Here is an 18,397-nt window from a genome sequence, read left to right on the forward strand (position 1 = left end):
TCCACTGCTGCAGTTCATGCATTGTCCATTATTTTTGTTATTAAATTACCTCCCATGACCCTGGTACACTATAATGGTCGTCAAGTTGTGTTACTAGAGTTTGAGGACTTTTGCGTTTACTGTGATGTTCAGCATGTGAATACCACCCCATCTGACCTAGGTTCTAACTTGAAGATGGAGCACTTCCTGCATACATTTAAGGCCCAAATAAAAAAATCTGTTTTTGCTGTTCCCTGTGATGATGCATTATCGAGATTCCTGGCTATATACTGGGCGATGCTGGTCAGTGAGCTTAGTTTGGTGGAACATTTGTACAGGTGCTAGTCATGGGGTGTCCTGGATTTACTGCATCCTGAATCATGTCCCACAGATCACTGTAGACTACTGTCTTTCCTCCTCGGGCTGCCATTTGGGTCTGGTCCTTCGGTCAGCAGCAGAAATGGCTCCCGGGTGTCATAGCCACAAAGGTCGGCAGTTGTTTGGGTGATGCTGGTAGGGAGCAAGTGACCTGCCATGCAAACCAGCTATGCCCATGCCATGTTGGGACTTCACTGCCATGGTATGGTGGTCCGCTGGGCAGCAGGTTGGGTGATCATGTTGTTCTGGCTGATGTCTCCTATTTGTGGTGGCGTACTTCCCCTTTCTGCCCCTCCCTGCACTCTCCAGTACTTCTGTTGTCTGCGGCAGTGGCCCCCAGTGGAGCCTGCATCTATGCCTGCCAATGTGCAGCCCATGGATTTTGAGCCACCCTTCTCCTCCTATACCCTTCCACCCCTCGTTGATGGAGGTGGCATCGTCTCCACTGCCATTGGTGCATCCCCATCGCTGCAGCCCCCATGCCTTTCTGCTCTTTCGGCTGAGCCATCAGCGTCAGCATTGTACGCTTTGGTGCTTGGTCTGCCCCTGATTTCTCCAGAGGCCTCTCCAGTTTCATGCTGAATTTGCAGCGCAATCCTGGTCTTTTTGGCCCTACATGGCCTTTTTAGGGAGGCGAGGCCACCTTATCGCACAGGACACTGAGACACCTGGCAGTCATCAGAAAGTAAGCTTATGTAGTTCCGCAATTTGGGCAATGTCAGCTAAAGACGGGTCAGAAAAGGTCACACCTAAGTCTTAACCACATGACGAGGAACCATCCAGACAGTCAGATTCTGAGTTAGCGAGTCAACATAAGAGGTAGCGCATTTGGGACATTCAAAACGACACTTATGCGAGAGGGCCTGCAAATCAGTGATCCTGACCATACGTGACTTCCCAAGGCCCTTGGGGTGCTGGTTAACCTGCAACAGCACATCCACCACATGGGTTTGATAGCCAAAATACTGCATAAGCAACAGTCATAGCTATCAAAGGAAAGATTTTAGGCTAAGACGAGGAATCCAAATTTTCAAAATCTTTGTATAAACCTGCTCTGCTGGACAACTCCAAGGCAATCTTATCATCTTGATAGACTATACTTCTTATGCGGCAATGCAGGAAGAATAGGTGCAGGTAATTCTCCCTCCTATCTGTCGTCTCACCGAAACCAGCAAAATGCGTTGTAATTATTATTATTATTATTATTATTATTATGTTATTGTTTATGGCTATCCATTATTTCTTCACATCATGCCCTAGTATTACACTTAATAATCCCGTATGCCTTATATTAAAGCACAAGGTCCAACCTTGTAAAGATTTGGCCTACTGAGCGATACTGGATACATGGAAAATATCAGTTACTGGTTCTACATGACTGACCTTTAACATTGACAAATGTAATGTATTGTGAAAACATAGAAAGAAGGATCGTTTATTGTATGATTATATGATAGCGGAACAAACACTGGTAGCAGTTACTTCTGTAAAATATTTGGGAGTATGCGTGCAGAACGATTTGAAGTGGAATGATTATATAAAATTAATTGTTGGTAAGGCGGGTACCAGGTTGAGATTCATTGGGAGAGTCCTTAGAAAATGTAGTCCATCAACAAAGGAGGTGGCCTACAAAACACTCGTTCGACCTATGCTTGAGTATTGCTCATCAGTGTGGGATCCATACCAGATCGGGTTGACGGAGGAGATAGAAAAGATCCAAAGAAGAGCGGCGCGTTTCGTCACAGGGTTATTTGGTAACCGTGATAGCGTTACGGAGATGTTTAGCAAACTCAAGTGACAGACTCTGCAAGAGAGGCGCTCTGCATCGCGGTGTAGCTTGCTCGCCAGGTTTCGAGAGGGTGCGTTTCTGGATGAGGTATCGAATATATTGCTTCCCCCTACTTATACCTCCCGAGGAGATCAAGAATGTAAAATTAGAGAGATTCGAGAGCGCACGGAGGCTTTCAGACAGTCGTTCTTCCCGCGAACCATACGCGACTGGAACGGAAAAGGGAGGTAATGACAGTGGCACGTAAAGTGCCCTCCGCCACACACCGTTGGGTGGCTTGCGGAGTATAAATGTAGATGTAGAATAAGGACGGTATTAAAAGTTCCGGTACTCAAAGTTTTATTTACAATTAAGGTCGATTCTGCGATCCTTCTTGCCGAAAACTTCAATCATGGACCATGGAACAGGTCCTTCCAGATGCTACGAAGAGCACTGGGTGCAGCCAACTGCAGGTGGTGGCTCAAACTGTACCAATGATGTGTGTCGCTTGTGATCAGAAGAGATTCTTTCTTGTCTCGAGCGGCTATCAGAAATGGTAAAGACGGCCAGTCTTGCATGTGAGGTGAAAGCACAGCTCGCCATTTGCAGCATAGTCGTCAGGACCGATTGCGGGCCTCTGGTGAAGAGCCGAGTCGAGGGTCTGAATCAGAGGCTCATACGGTTCTACTACCATGTAGGCTGCAGATTCCTCGACTTGCACCATACGGTTGTGGGGTTTCTTGTCCCGCTAAATAGGTCAGGAGTTCCTTACACGCAGCAGTCGGCTACACGAGTAGTGGGGATTGTGCGGAATGGACTGAGCGGATTTTTACAGTCTATTCATCGAGAGCTGGGACGAAACATAAACAGTGTCACGTGAGTGACTACGTTCGTTTCCAGAAAAAGCATTAGGTGTTCACCTGATACGTAGGCGTGTGGAAAATCCTTGGCGCACGCTTTGCAGCTGGCGGCGTTCGGCTGGCTGCCGAGCTGTCACAGCGGCCCGTGAGAAACCTGGGCAACAATGTACGAAATAAATTTAACAATAATGTTAAAATACTGTTAAACTGAGTTCATTCTGTCGAAGCAGATTTACTTTCATTCAGGTTGCTAACAAAATGCTCCATTCAAACACAATTAATTGTTAATTTTAATAACAATACCAGTAATAATAATGATAAAGGACGAAACAAGGTTCACTCTGTCGAACTTGAACTGTTTTCATTGAGGTTATAACAAACCGCTCCTCTCTCTTCTCTATAATGCAGTCTAATTTCCACATTTGAGTTTCCACTTTTTCTACGACATGGAGGACGCACTTGCGCCAATCCTGTGCAGTCACTGTTCTTACTGCTTCTTCTAGCAGTACTTTAACTTGCGGCATTTTGCATGTTTTGTTTTTCGCTGCAACATAGCCTTTGATTCTGTCCACATTAACTCGATGGCGTTTAATTGAAAGTGGTTCAAATGGTTCAAATGGCTCTGAGCACTATGGGACTCAACTGCTGTGGTCATTAGTCCCCTAGAACTTAGAACTACTTAAACCCAACTAACCTAAGGACATCACACAAATGCATGCCCGACGCAGGATTCGAACCTGTGACCGTAGCAGTCGCACGGTTCCGGACTGCGCGCCTAGAACCGCGAGACCACCGCGGCCGGCAATTGAAAGTGGTACGGAGGAATTCTCAGAACAATTTTCCCTGCATTCTTCGCCATTTCATCTATTGCGTATTCGTTGTGCGCTGTTCTGTGATTTTTAACTATATCTAAAAGTTCTTTCTTCAACATACCGTCTTCTAAATCGATGTTTTTAGATTATAGCCACTCTGATATTTCGTGGTTATTGGAATTCGCATCGGGAACTTTTTCTTTTCTCCGAGAATGGTACGGCGCGTTATCAGGAACAATAACCTCATTTTCCTGAAGCAGAGGAAGAACGTCTTGAAACCACTTCTCGAAGGTTTCGGCGCAGATCTTCACATGATAATCTCCACTTTTCTTGGATTCGGAAGTCCACACACATCCTTCAACGAACCCTGCTTTGCTGCCAATGTGTGCGATAATCAGACGTTTCCCTTTACCTAATGGGCCCTTGCTTCCGGTGGATAATCCGGAGAGAAACGCTTGTTTTGAGGAATTTATGGTGTCATCTACCCAGACGTAACTTCGGGTATGTCCTGCGTTCACCCACGTCTCGTCCAAATAGTAAATCGGTCTGCCTTCATCTCTCAAACGTTTAATGGTTCGAAGATAACGCCGCCTCCATAAAATCATGTCATCTCTGTCTATAAGCATGCTAACGCGCCCACGCCGGACATATTTGAAATTCATTTTTCTCAATAACTTATAAAATGTAGTTCTCCGAAAATAGCCCAGATCTGGATCTACGTTCACGACTGTAAGCACTTTGTCAATGGTTGGCAATTCGTTACGAAAAAAAAATCGTGTACTTTCCTTCGTATCGCATTCCTATCGAAGTCATCACCGCTTTCAGAAAATTTCTGTCGTAATTTTCCTTTCTGGGGAGACTTCAAAGAGTGTGTGGCCTTGTACTCACTCATCACACGATACACGGAAGAATGTCCAACACCTGTAGCTGCAGCTGTTTACGAAACAATGTCACTGATCGACTGCTCTGGATGTAACAGTTCCGTTTTATACACATTAAGCACCATGCGCTTCTCAGAAGAACTTAATGATTTCTTCTTTGCTCGCTTCTTTGGTGGACTCAGAACTGACACGTCGACCTCGCTCGCTGATGGTGGTAGTTAGTGTTTAACGTCCCGTCGAAAACCAGGTCATTAGAGACGGAGCGCAAGCTCGGGTTAGGGAAGGATTGCCTGAAACGATTTAGGGAAATCACGGAAAACCTAAATCAGGATGGCCGGAGACGGGATTGAACCGTCGTCCTCCCGAATGCGAGTCCAGTGTGCTAACCACTGCGCCACCTCGCTTGGTCGCTCGCTGAATCCGTGGATGACATAATGAGGACAACCATATGTGATGCTAATGAAATAAGTGAATATATAAAATAAGAAACCATGCGATGCTATTGGATACGCACATAAACAGTGAATGCTCAGCCTGGCTAAAAACACATATACGTACTCTAATAATCAACAATTAGTCTTTTAAGCGTCTTTACAGATGAACTGAAATCGCCGCTGTACAACACCCACTAACGAGCTCACACCTGCAACTGAGACGGCCACACTGACTGAGCGCCGCGCCTGAACCGTACAATGCATCGCTCATAAAGGACAAACGGTTCCACCCATCGCATTCGAACAAACTACAAAATTAAATTCAAACCTTTATGAAACTTTTCTCGCTTACACCCCCACAAAAAAATTCAAAGGGGAAAAATTTGTCGCTTACTATATTTCGGATGATGATGATTTGGTAAAAGTTCTGCATCAGACGTGAGATTTTAATTTATTACTTCACTACTACTGACTCTATTGGGCAGAAAATTTGCAGACGTCATCAACATATAGTACTGAAGGCAATTATAAAATTATTTTGCTGTGCGACACACAGTTTAGGAGATATGGCCTGATAAATATAGAGTAACGCGAAAAAACAACTTTTCCTGAAAGCTTAAATATTCCTCTTTTTCAGTGACAATAAATTTTAATGTAACGTAAAAAAAGGTGTCGGAAGGTAGTTCTCGGATCACTTCATCATGTTCAGGTGCCAAATTATAAAAAACACGACTTCCATTTTTTTAATTTCTGACGCCCCTTCCTTGTACATCCCTCGACGGCAGCGCTGTGGTCACGCGCCTTGCCGTGTTTACAGTACGTCTCTTGTTTCGATGAATGGAGTATAGGTATAACAGTTGTTAATTGTAGCTGTGTTGGGAAAGTTCGAGAGCTCCAAGTGCTAACAGAAGGCACTGAAAGCTGACTAAAGCCAGAAATAAGTTCAGCCCTAATTTTTGCGAAGCACCTAACGGTGTTCAGAAAGGATAGGCTAAATGCAGTTGGCGATACCGTGTGTTGTGCTGTTAGAAGTAGTTTATCTTGTAGTGAAATAGAAGCAGATAGGTCCTCTGAGTTAGTATGAGTAGAGGTCATTCTTGGCAACCGGAATAAAACAATAATTGGATCCTTTTACCGACCTCCCAACTCAGATGATGCAATTACTGAAAGATTAAAAAAAAAGGCTTGAGTCTTATTTCAGACATGTACCTGACTCATACAGTTATAATTGGTAGTGACTTCAATTTACCCTCGACATGTTGACGAAAATACACGTTGAAATCCGTAGGTTCGCATAAAACATCATCCGAAATTGTGTTAAACGCATTCTCAGAAAATTATTCCCGGCAATAAGTTCACGAGCCCACTGGAATAATAAACGGTTGTGAAAACACACTTGACGTCTTAGCAACAAATAATCCTGACCTAATAACGAACATCAAAATGGATACAGAGGTTAGTGAACACAGGGTTGTCGTAGCGAGACTGAGTACCATAACTGCCGAACCCACCAAAGATAATAGAAAAATATTCCTTTTCAAAAAAGCAGATAAAAATTCGCTTGAAGCCAACCTGAGAGACAATCTCCAACGAAAAATATTCCTATTCACAAAAGCAGATAAAAATTCGCTTGAAGCCAACCTGAGAGACAATCTCCACTCCTTCCACATTAGTGTCGACAGCAAGTGAGATATTAATTACCAAACGACGGAGCTCATCCCCCATGGTACTCAAAACAGGTCAGGACACTGTTGCATAAACAACGTGAAATGGCTCAAATGGCTCTGAGCACTATGGGACTTAACTTCTGAGGTCATCAGTCCCCTAGAACTTAGAACTACTGAAGCCTAAGGACATCACACACATCCATGCCCGAGGCAGGATTCGAACCTGCGGTCGCGCGGTTCCAGACTGTAGCGCCTAGAACCGCTCGTCCACCCCGGCCTGAAACGTGAAATGCATGCAAATTTAAACGTGTACAAAAGCCTCAAAATTGGTGATCTTTTACAGAAGCTCGAAATTTAGCGCGGACTTCAATGCGAGATGCTTATATTAATTTCCACAACGAATTTTTTTCTCGAAACCTGTCAGAAAATCCAAAGAGATTCTGGTCGTATGGAAAGTATGCTAGCGGCAAGAGACAATCAATGTCTCTTCTGCGCGATAGTTATGGAAATACTATCGATGACAGAGCTGCTAAAGTAGAGTTACTAAACACAGCCTTCCGAAATTCTGCCACCTAAGAAGACGAAGTAAATATTCCAGGATTCGAATCAAAAGTGGCTGTCAAGGTGAGGAACTTAGAAGTAGATAATCTCAGTGTAGTGAAGTAACTTAAATCACTTGATGAAAGCTAGTCTTCCGGTCCATATTGTAGTCCTATTAGGCTCCTTTCAGAGTATATTGATACAATAGGTCTGTACTTAACAGTCGTATTCAGCCGCTAGCTCTACGAAAGATGCGTACCCAGTGGCAGGAAAGTTGCACACGTCGCACCAATATTCAAGAAAGGCGATAGGAGTAATCCACTAAATTGCAGGCCGATATCATTAACGTCTGTATGCAGCAGGATCTTGGAACATATATTGTGTTAGAACATTATGAATTACCTTGAAGGGGATGGTCTATTTACACACAGTCAACACGAATTTGGAAAACATAGTTCTTGTGAAACACAACTAACTCTTTACTCACTCTAAGTGTTGAATGTTCTCGACAAAGGATTTCAAATTGATTTCGTAATTTTAGGCCTCCGGAAGTCTTTTGACACCGTAACTCACATGCAGCTTGTAATGAAATTGTGTGCTTATGGAATACCATCTTAGATATGAGGCTGCATTCGTGATTTCCTGTCAAAAAGATAACGGTTTGTAGTAATTAATGGAAAGTCACCGAGTAAAACGGAAGTGATTTCTGGAGTTCCCCAAGGTAGTGTATTCCCCTCAGTAGTATGTGGGTGTATAGGCACCCCCTCTTCTAAGGTTAAATTCAACCATAATTTTATTTATCTTTTAAGGTTCCATTTAACCTTAAAAAATTATTTTACTTATCTGTTGGATAATCGTGTTTAACCTTAAATCTTACCTTAAACCAATTTTATTTTTTAATCTTTTTTAAGATTAAAACCAACCACACCCTGTCCAATGAGGTTTCTAAAAGTAAATCTTCTTTAAGGTGAAAACTAACCATAAAAATTTCTGGAGAATTGTGAAACAATTTATGGTTCAAAGTAACCTTAAAACGTAATCTAAAGTTATCATTAAGATCAACCATAAAAAATTCACAAAGTTTTCTTGAAAAATATGAGTAAAATATGGTTCAAAGTCACCACAAAACATAATCAAAAGTGTTGAGAAAGATTATGGTTAAGCTTCATCTTAAACAAGTATTAAATGTGTGTTGAGAACCATCCATTCTATTTAAATAAAGAGTCTCAATAAAAAGTGTTAAAAGATGTGGTTAATCTTAACCTTAAAATGTAATCGAAGATTTTTTTAAGAATTATTCCTATACTTAACCAACACTTTTTTAAGGTCCTATTAACCTTAAAAAATTATTTTAATCTTATTTAAGATTGTGGGCTGTGCCTACCTTAACTTATTTTACCTATATTAATCTTATTTAAGGTGAAACCTTACCTTAACTTATCTTACCAATTATAGCCTCTTTTAACCTTAACTTGTCTATTTATCTTAATCTGTTTTAAGGTTGTGTCTACCTTAACTTACGCCAGTATTCTAGCTATTATTTTGTAGATAAGCTAGAATTTTTGAGATGGATATGCTATTAAAAACTATTAATGCCAAATGAAGTAATTACATTAAAGGTGCAGATTATCATATTTATTCTGTTTATAAAACACTCCCTTGTAGGGATATATCTATTATTAACTTATAATGGTTTACTGAAGGTTGTATTTGAATCAAGATCTCAGCTTAAAGGTACTCTAAAGCACTCTAAAATATTTGGAATGAAAGATTTTGCTGAAGTCACAATTTTTAATAAAGATAGAGGTTATACTTCGCCAGAACTCTATAAAACTTTTGTTATTGATAGTCTAATTGATAATGAGTTGATGGATAACAGAAAAAATCGGTTTAAAAACCATTAAAATTAAAACTTCTCCATCAAAAGTTTTCAGTAATTAGTCCATGCTTAAGATCGTAACTCAAGTTTCTTTTACCATACATAATTATGTATGCTAAAGTGTTTTCAGGAATAGGCACATTAAAAGTAGCTGACAATTTCATGGCAGTTTTTTTGTGCAGTGACAACATTCTTTCTCCTACTGATATTGATTACGTAAATAGGGTACGAGTTAATGAAACTGTATGCACTAATTTTATGGTCATCTTTCAATTCAGTTATTCTCTTAAAGTCTGCAAATGCATTGTATGCCTTCAAACAAGTACCCGGAGGGTCAATGTTCCACAGTTCTTCAGGAAATATCTCATTTCTACCATTCTTTAGATAAATGTTTTGGAGATGAACGTGATCATACACTGATGAATCAGCATCTTGGTTTCCTTTCCTATTGATCTGAAACACGACAAATACAAAATAAGGCATGTCAAACTCCATAGAGTTGTAGTAATTCGTTATATCTAGCTCAAAGTTTCTCTTACCACTAATTCCTGTTATTTCCTGCGTCTGAAGATCAAAAAATGAAATCGGAATCTTAGGGTCCTTTAGCATCTTTTCTCTTAGCTCTAGTTCATAATTAGGCTCATACTTAACAATGGGTACTCGAATCTCCATATTTGTAATGGTTACTTTACCCAACTCAGGTCGAGAGCCTTCAATATCTACACCACTATTATTTTTTGAAAACCATCTAAACAAGGCATCGCGAGCATTTGCACTTCCCACAAATGTTACTGTTAAGTCACCTTCCCACATGATTTCTTTGTAATCCTTAAAAAATCCACCCAACATTTTTAACGGATACAACACCTCGTTTTCCTTTCTTCGTAACTTATCATTGTTAATGAAATTACCCTCGAATCTAATGTCATCGTCGAGAGAAGAAGTAAGGTGGTATAAAACCGTCGACGAAATGCTTGGATGTTCTAACCTGTAGATTATGTGACCTCTTTTCTTAACAATTACTGCACTCCATAACTGTGTCGGAAAGTTGTCAACGAGTTTAACATTCGATTTGCCTTCGTAAGAAGTATAGTCTGAGCCATTTGTGTGAGTAACGTTATAGGTCATATACAAGTAAGCATTGTTGTCAAACCAACCATCACCAACTTTGATGTCTATTTCTACATCTTTGTTCGGTAGGTTTAAATTATTCCTAGTCTTCTCATTTACTGGGAAAGACTGCCACTGATAACTTTCTATTTTATTCATTTTATTTACTGCAAGATTTTAATTAAAACATTTCTAAAAGAACTGTTACCGACGCTCCTCCAAAATCTATCGCAGCATCATTTTCATCCATTACACTTACTTCCAGGTTTTGAACTTTATTGTGCACAGGGAAAAATAATGGATAACACGGTTCGCATATAATTGGACTGCCAAACTGTAAGTGACCACAAATTTCCAACTTGGGTTTAAAACAAGCAATAATATTTGTCTCTCGATGAAAGTGGTCAGAATCCTTTACAAACATACCATCAGCTAAGTTAAAATGCACTTTAATTTTTTCAAAAGGGATTATTTTCGGTAGCTCATCTGCTACAACTTTTGTTGCAGGTTCCACAATTTCGTCTCTAAAACCTAGCATACTCCCAATACTACATTCCTTATTAAAATACAGCTTAAAGTCTAAGCTTTCTATCTCAACTCTATTTAGGATTTCGTTAGCCTTAATCTTTATATTACTAGCATTGAAAGGTTCCTGGCTCTGAATACACCTCTCTAAATTGTCTAGACTGTACTGCCCTGATGGAATATTTAAAGTATTAACCACGCCATCTTTCTCATAGTGTAATCTGTTATTATCCTTTGTGACATTTGGAGTTAAGAATATAGAATAAAACCCGACCAAACCAACCTTTGTATACATGTTTCTTATTGGTACATTTAGCCTCTTTTTTAAGTTTGAGGATGTACCACTAATTTCAAAAATTCTATTCATTTATTATCTATTAAAGATATTAATAATAAGTAGTAAATAAAAAAGTAAAATGACTGATTGGGATCCAAAGATCAGAATTCGAGAAAAACGAATCAAAAGCAGACATGGGAAGTTATTACCTAGTTCAATTCGTTGCGCTATCGTTGGACCAAGTGAATGTGGTAAAACAACTTTAATGGTTGATAATTACCTTCTGTGCCCTGGATGGCTTAACTGGAACACCATTAAACACTTGTACATCTACTCGAAAAGCTTAGAACAGTTTAAGTACAAACATCTTATGGAAAAATGTGAAAGAATTGAAAATGAACATAATGAGAAGGTAGCTACATTTGTTAGTAACTGTGATGACATTATACCATTAGACGAATGTGAAGAGTGCTCCGTTATAGTGTTTGACGACTTTATATCAGAAAACCAAGATATTGTAAGAGAATACTTTACCAGAGGAAGACATAAGAACATTGACTGTTTCTACTTAGCGCAAACGTATTCTAAAATACCCAAGCAGTTGGTGAGAGACAACCTTAACTTTTTGAACATATTTAGACAAGATGACATTAATTTGAAGCACATCTACGACGAATTTGTAGGTGGAGACTTTAAATGGAATGACTTTAAAGAGCTTTGCAGTATGGTGTGGAACGAGGACTTTGGATTCATAACTGTTGACATGACTCGAAAGCTGTATGACGGTAGGTACCGTAATAAAATTAAAACTTTTATCAGATTTTAATGGTTTTTTAACCATTAAAATACCACACTTTTTCTGTGTACCCAACTATTGTGAGAGCTATCAAAACCTAGCCACTTAACAAATACTTTGTCACCCTTTTTTCTTAAAACTTTTTCTACAAGATACACATCTGGATACTTTGTCTTTTGTAACTCCTGTTCGTAAAAACTTCCTTTAATTTCTTCTTCACTTGTATCTTTTAACTTGTATGTAGGCGGACTTGTGTTATTAATCCTAGTCACTTCAAATATTTCTGTCGACCAATTAGCAGTATAACCTTTTTCGAACAAACCTTTCAATTTACTGATCCGAACTTTATCACCTATCTTTAACTTGGGTGGATCTGTTTTGAGATCCGCTGTAAAAGCGGCCGTCACCAACTTTTTTGCATTCTTTTCATTTACCTCTATAGGTTTCATCCCTATTGTCCTATGTTTTCTGTTGTTGTAGTCATATACCAGTTTAGGTAGTAAGTCAACCCACTTTTGATTGCCCTGAAGAGCAAATTGTTTCCACATTCTTTCCTTTAAAGTCCTATTGAACCTTTCAACTACTGAAGCCTTAGGTTCTGTAAACGTAGAGCAATGATTTACACCTTCAATCTTCATGAGCTCTTTAAAGTGTTTATTGTAGAATTCTTTGCCATTATCTGTTTGTAAGTGTTTTGGCTTCCTTTCTTGTAGTATACCTTTAAAAGCGCTGGTAATACTTTCACCTGATTTATCTTTAACAGGAATAGCCCAAGCATACTTTGAAAATACGTCTATTACAGTCAGTAAATACTTCATACCGTTGTTGAATTTTGATATACCTTTAAGGTGACCAGAATCCATCTCAACCAAGTCAGCTTGCCACAAATCATCTATACCGTAGGATGTAACAGGTTTTCTTGGAAAATTCTTTCTCAGTGGTTTGTGAAGCTCATGTATAATTTCTTCACTAATACTTTTACTTGTCGGAGACATTACTTTATTTTTATAAACTTACTTTTCTTGGTATTACACACTCCACAATAGCCCTCAATCCTATGACGACCGTTTTTCGTCACAACTCTCTTGGGATGAAGTGTAGTAGTAAATTTTTTGCAGCTTAGACACCAAATGTGTTTGTTATCCATCATTTATTTGTTCGGAAATTAAAAAATCAAGATTCTAAGCCCTCGTCAATAGCATCTTTAACTGATGCTAGTTCGCCAAATAGTAAGAGTCTTACGTCAACGGGGACTGTCTTGGCCGACTCTTTTAGTCTTACGGTTAGGAAATTTCCTTTATGAATTAATATTGGGTTATGCTTATTCTCAATTACGTGTACTTTGTCATACATACTTACTGTAACATCGAAATCATTAAATGTTAAATCTTTGTTTATATCTTTTCCAATGACAATAACTTTTTTCAGTTCAAAATCATACTCGAAGGTGTACGTTTGTTGTTCTAATCCAGTCATAAAAGTGAATTGAACTGTTTGTTTATCACATATTTTGTTCAGGCCTTGTTCAGTTTTGTTGATGTATTGAGATAAATCACCTTCTGTATAATAATTTGAGAAAACTTTTTCTAGGTCCTTTTTACTGTAATAATGGTCGAGGTTGGTTTTACTTACATAATTATTAAGGGTTGTTAGTATACTTGTGTATTTGGCATTAGCAACATCATTAACAGCATCGAGCTGGCTTTTAGTGACTGCATCATATCCACCTATGGCATTTGCTATGTTTACAATGCGCCTTCCTTTCAATGATACCCAGTTCTTTGAAAATGAGAAATACTTCTTAATATTAAGTTTACTGATACTAGATTCTAGTCCGTTTATAAATTCTCTGACATTGTCTAGTTGTTCAATACCCTTCTTTACCTTATTTCCAAAAATATCCATTTATTGTATCAAGAATTTTAATAAAACTCCATCCATCTGTAAATAGCTTCAGTACCATCACACACAAATGACCGCATATAAACTGATCGAAATTCTGAATTCTTTCTGAGTTGTAAAACAGATTGTCAGGACCCAGGTATTTCACTAAAGTTTGTGGTATACTGCCACCGAATAAGTCAAAAACGTATTTTTCATCACCCTTCTTGAAGTAGCATATCCAGTGAGTACCTACGTGATCAGATGTATCCAAGTTAACTATCCCTGATTCTACTTCTTTAGGTTCTAACGGTAACTTGTCGGCCATGAATACACTTCTAAAATTTTTGATTTTTAAAGACTTTGCTAACCTCTCGATATCATAGTTGCTCAACGGGTGATCATATTTTTGCACAATTTTTTCGACTTTTTTCTTTAAAAAAATACCATATCCCGCTTTCTTTTCCATTTCAAGATTATGCCTCTTTTGCTCCGCTAACTCTGCGTCTTCCTTCTGTTTCTTATGTACAGCGCTTGTTATTGCTGCAGCACCACCAGCTAAGGACGCGATTGCTCCCAACGCTGCAAGTATCAGTGGTAGAAATCCACCTTCGTGCTTATTCAATCCAGAACCTGCTTTCAATCTCTTAGAGTTTAGGTACTCGAGTATCTTCTTCACAACAGGTATAGAAAATGTTATCAGTAAGCTACCACCTTTTTTAAGTTTATTAGCTTTCTGTTTCATTTGAGTCTCTGTAAGATAAGCATCTAGAAAGCCATGATTTTTCAGGTCGTCATTGGACAGTTTTATTTTAATAGATTTCGCTCTCGGATTCCCACTTGAGGGAATGTTATAGTCAATACTAAATCCTCTCATTTATTATTTCAATTAAATTAAAAATTTTATTGCTACATTCATATTAAATTTTAATGGGTTGTGACCCATTAAAATTACACCTCTTCATTCACATTCACAATACCCATCCATTATCATCTAAGCCTAGACCTAGCTTCCTTTTCCCAAACATTATTCCAGCTACAGCTGTTGAAGCTAATCTTTCTCCTATGGAAGCATCTTTACTGAAAATCCTTTCCTTTGCCGCTTTCTGCAGTTCTTTATCAGCTTGATGTCTTTGTTCCAAATCTTTATGATCCCTGTATGCGATATCATGCCGTTTGCAAGCTTCATCTAGAGGATTTATTCCAGCATCTCCTGTTTCTAATCGTTCTTCTAGTTTGGTACCAGGGCTGCAGTGATTGTATCCAGGTAAATGCATTTCAACAGGAAGATTATTAATTAACGTGTTCACTAAGCCCTTTCCATAACTTTCTGCCTTCCAGAATGTATGAGGGAGATTATTCAGGAAACGAATTAGGTAGGGTATCCCCTTTGGATTATTTACTATGAAGTCATTAAATTTACTCGTAAGCATCTTGGTTATTCCAACCTTCTCATTGTGGAAGTTATTATTTCCCGCATTCTCTTCACCATGAATAACCATTAGCCTATCAATTAAATCTCTGACGTCATTCATCCACACGTACTCGACTGGTTTGTCTGTATACCTCTTTACAAAGCCCATACCACCCTTTGTGTTTAGCGAGTTACCACGTTCTTTCTTGAGTGACTGCCATATTGGTTTAATGATGTTGTTGTATTTTTCGCTACTGCTTGACTTGGGTTTATTCCCCTTTGGATCATTGTTCTGATATATCGCATTGGTAAGCTTCAGCATAGTTGTATAGGTATCAAGGTCGTCAGATGTGTACTCTTCAGGTGATACGGTTTTCTGAGTCATGAACTTCATAAACCCATTGGTGGCTTTAAAGGAGTTACCCTTCACCATAATATTATCGTTGTTGAATGTTACTTCGGAGTCACCCATGTAACGTCTCCCATTGTCAAAACGGAGACCAAAAATTGTGTCACCTAGAGCGCCTAAGTATTTTGAAACTTTTGGGCCCAGGTAAGTTGTTGAGTAGTTTGAAACAGCCTTCATCTTCTGTCGTTCCTCGTCTTCAATTTGTTCCAACATAGGCTCCAACCTCTTACATGTCTTTGGTGTGATGGGGTCATCAACAAATAAGCTTCTCTCAAACGATGTTACCTCAGGAGTAGGTAGTATAGGGAACACATCGTCAAACCCCCCATCGTAAGGTAGTAGCTGCTTTTCAGTCTCACGATTTTTTTCTATAGCGTCAATCACTTCTTTCCCTATCGCATCTAATTTGTCAATTACTGGTTGGTCCTCCTTTTTTTATTTTTCGTATTTGGTTATAGGCTTAATTTTCCATTCTTTAAATTGGTCTTTGATTTGTTCAAATTTCTTTCTGTTCTTTTTTGCTTGCTTAACAAGCTTTTCATTATATTTTGCAAACATTTATTTAAGGAAAAATAATAAAATTATTCGTTGGGACGTTGACGTTGGGACGTTGACGTTGACGTTGGGACGTTGACGTTGGGACGTTGGGACGTTTGGACGTTGACGTTGGGACGTTGACGTTGGTACGTTGGAGATTTTAAGGGTAATAAACCATTAAAATCAATTTAAAAGCACTCAATATCGTGTATCTTGTTGTCTTTGTTTGTTTCTTTGGTACCATTGTATAACATCTTTAATCCAACCAAAGTATTGCAATCATCCCAGCTTAATAATTTGGTGTATCTATCAGGTAATATAATCTTGTATTCACTGTCGAGTTGTAGAAAAATCTTTTGGCCATATTTTGTACTTATAGTCTCAGCATTTGTAATGGTATAAGTGTGTCCCTTTTCTAACTCATTCAGCTTTGTAAACGTTTTGTTGGCGCTGTTAAGTTTCAATAGCAGTTGATTTCGTTCCATTTATTTACTGCAATATTTTTTTAAAAAAATTCTCGTTAGGGTTTTAATGTTTCTAGCTGAGTCACAGTATCTTTTAAACTCTTCACTAGTGTCGTAAAAGAAGATGACTTCTTGGGACAGTTTATGCCAAATAAAGAAAGATCGAATTTACCTGCTCTTACTAGTACGTTTGAGAATTCATTGTATTCATATAATATACCATCCTTGAAGAAGTACAGCAAACCGTTTATGTATCTAAAAACAGAATCAAAGGCTGAAGGTACTCCTGGGAAGCTTTTACTAATCACACCATAAGCTTTTGCTTTCAAGCTACATTCATCGATTTCTGCAAAATATATATGGTCATAAAAAATGAAGGTTCTACCAGAGTAAGTGTTCACAGCTCCATGTACAACAGAATTTTGTTGCAACCCTATATCAGATACTCTTTTCGGGTAACCAGGTTGTAACGTTAAACTCGGTATCTGAACCATGTATATCATGTTATTAATGATAAGAACGACTTCACCTGATGGTCTCTGATAAACAGCAGATACATTTTCGAATTGTTGAGGTAGAAACGTTAACCAGTCTGTGATTAGATGCGGTTTTGAAAGCTCGTCATTACTATTAAGAGCAGTCTCCAAACCCACGTTCCATAAAAAATCTATAGAAACTCATTCACAATTACGGAACTTCCAAACTGCTTCAGTGTGCACAGTTCAGGCTCTTTTTTGGGTACTGCTTCAGGCGAGGGTGAAGCCGGAGTAGAAGTAGGGCACTGTTCCGTATCGCTAGAAGCACGTTTCCCATATAAACTTTGAATACCACGTATATCATCTTCAGATAGGCTCAGGCTAGTGTTATTGTAAAATGCGTACATCACCGATTCAGAGAAATCTGAATGTGCCATACCCAACGTGTGACCAATCTCGTGAACTAGAACAACAAATAGGTTTGTCTGTGAAGAAGGTGTGTTACCGTCAATTTCCATGTACCAGTATTTATCCTGATCAACGTGGATTTCAATGGGGTCGTTGTACAAGTTAGGAAAGTCGGCATGAGCTAATACGTTTCCTCTACCATCAAAACTTCGTTGACAGAACTGTAGGGCTGAGTTTTGGCGTCGGTGTGCTCCTCTCTTAGTCGAAATGACAATATCAGGACTTTGGTTGCTGTTCTCAAAAGTAAGATCCGTGTGTTCTTCCCACATTTTAAATGCTGATTGAGCCACCTGTAACATTTTTCTAGTTGCTAGGTAGTAATGCCATTTTATATTCTTCTTATTCCACTTGTAGATGTGCATAGTAAAGCTTAAAACGTTATCTTCCACACCACACCTCGGGTTCTTCATTAATTGTAAAGTTTCATCAGTCAGCTCACCATTAGCCACGAGATGATATTTCTGTTGGAATAACGTAAGTGCATCTTTGTACGCTTCTTCACTCAGTTGAGAAAGTTGATCTTCTTGGTAGTCTAAGTACCCAAAGTTGTGCAAATATTTTACTGCTGCTTCATCGTGAGCAGATACAAACGATAATATTGATAATATAATTATTTTGTTCATTTATTTGAATGGAAATAATAAAAATGATTTTAAAAAGAAAATAAATAATTAAATAAATGAAATAAGGGGTAGTATTTAAGCATTTTTGACACTGCCTATGTAAAAGAGATCTACCCACCGTACTTGTGTAACACTGGTATCAAAAACTTGTTTTACAAGAGTTGCGTTTACTCCAGCTATATCTAAAGCTTGCTCAAATCTTTGTTCTTCAGTACCAAG

The sequence above is a fragment of the Schistocerca gregaria genome, chromosome X (genome assembly GCF_023897955.1).
Source record: "Schistocerca gregaria isolate iqSchGreg1 chromosome X, iqSchGreg1.2, whole genome shotgun sequence".
In the NCBI taxonomy this organism is placed as follows: Eukaryota; Metazoa; Arthropoda; class Insecta; order Orthoptera; family Acrididae; genus Schistocerca; species Schistocerca gregaria.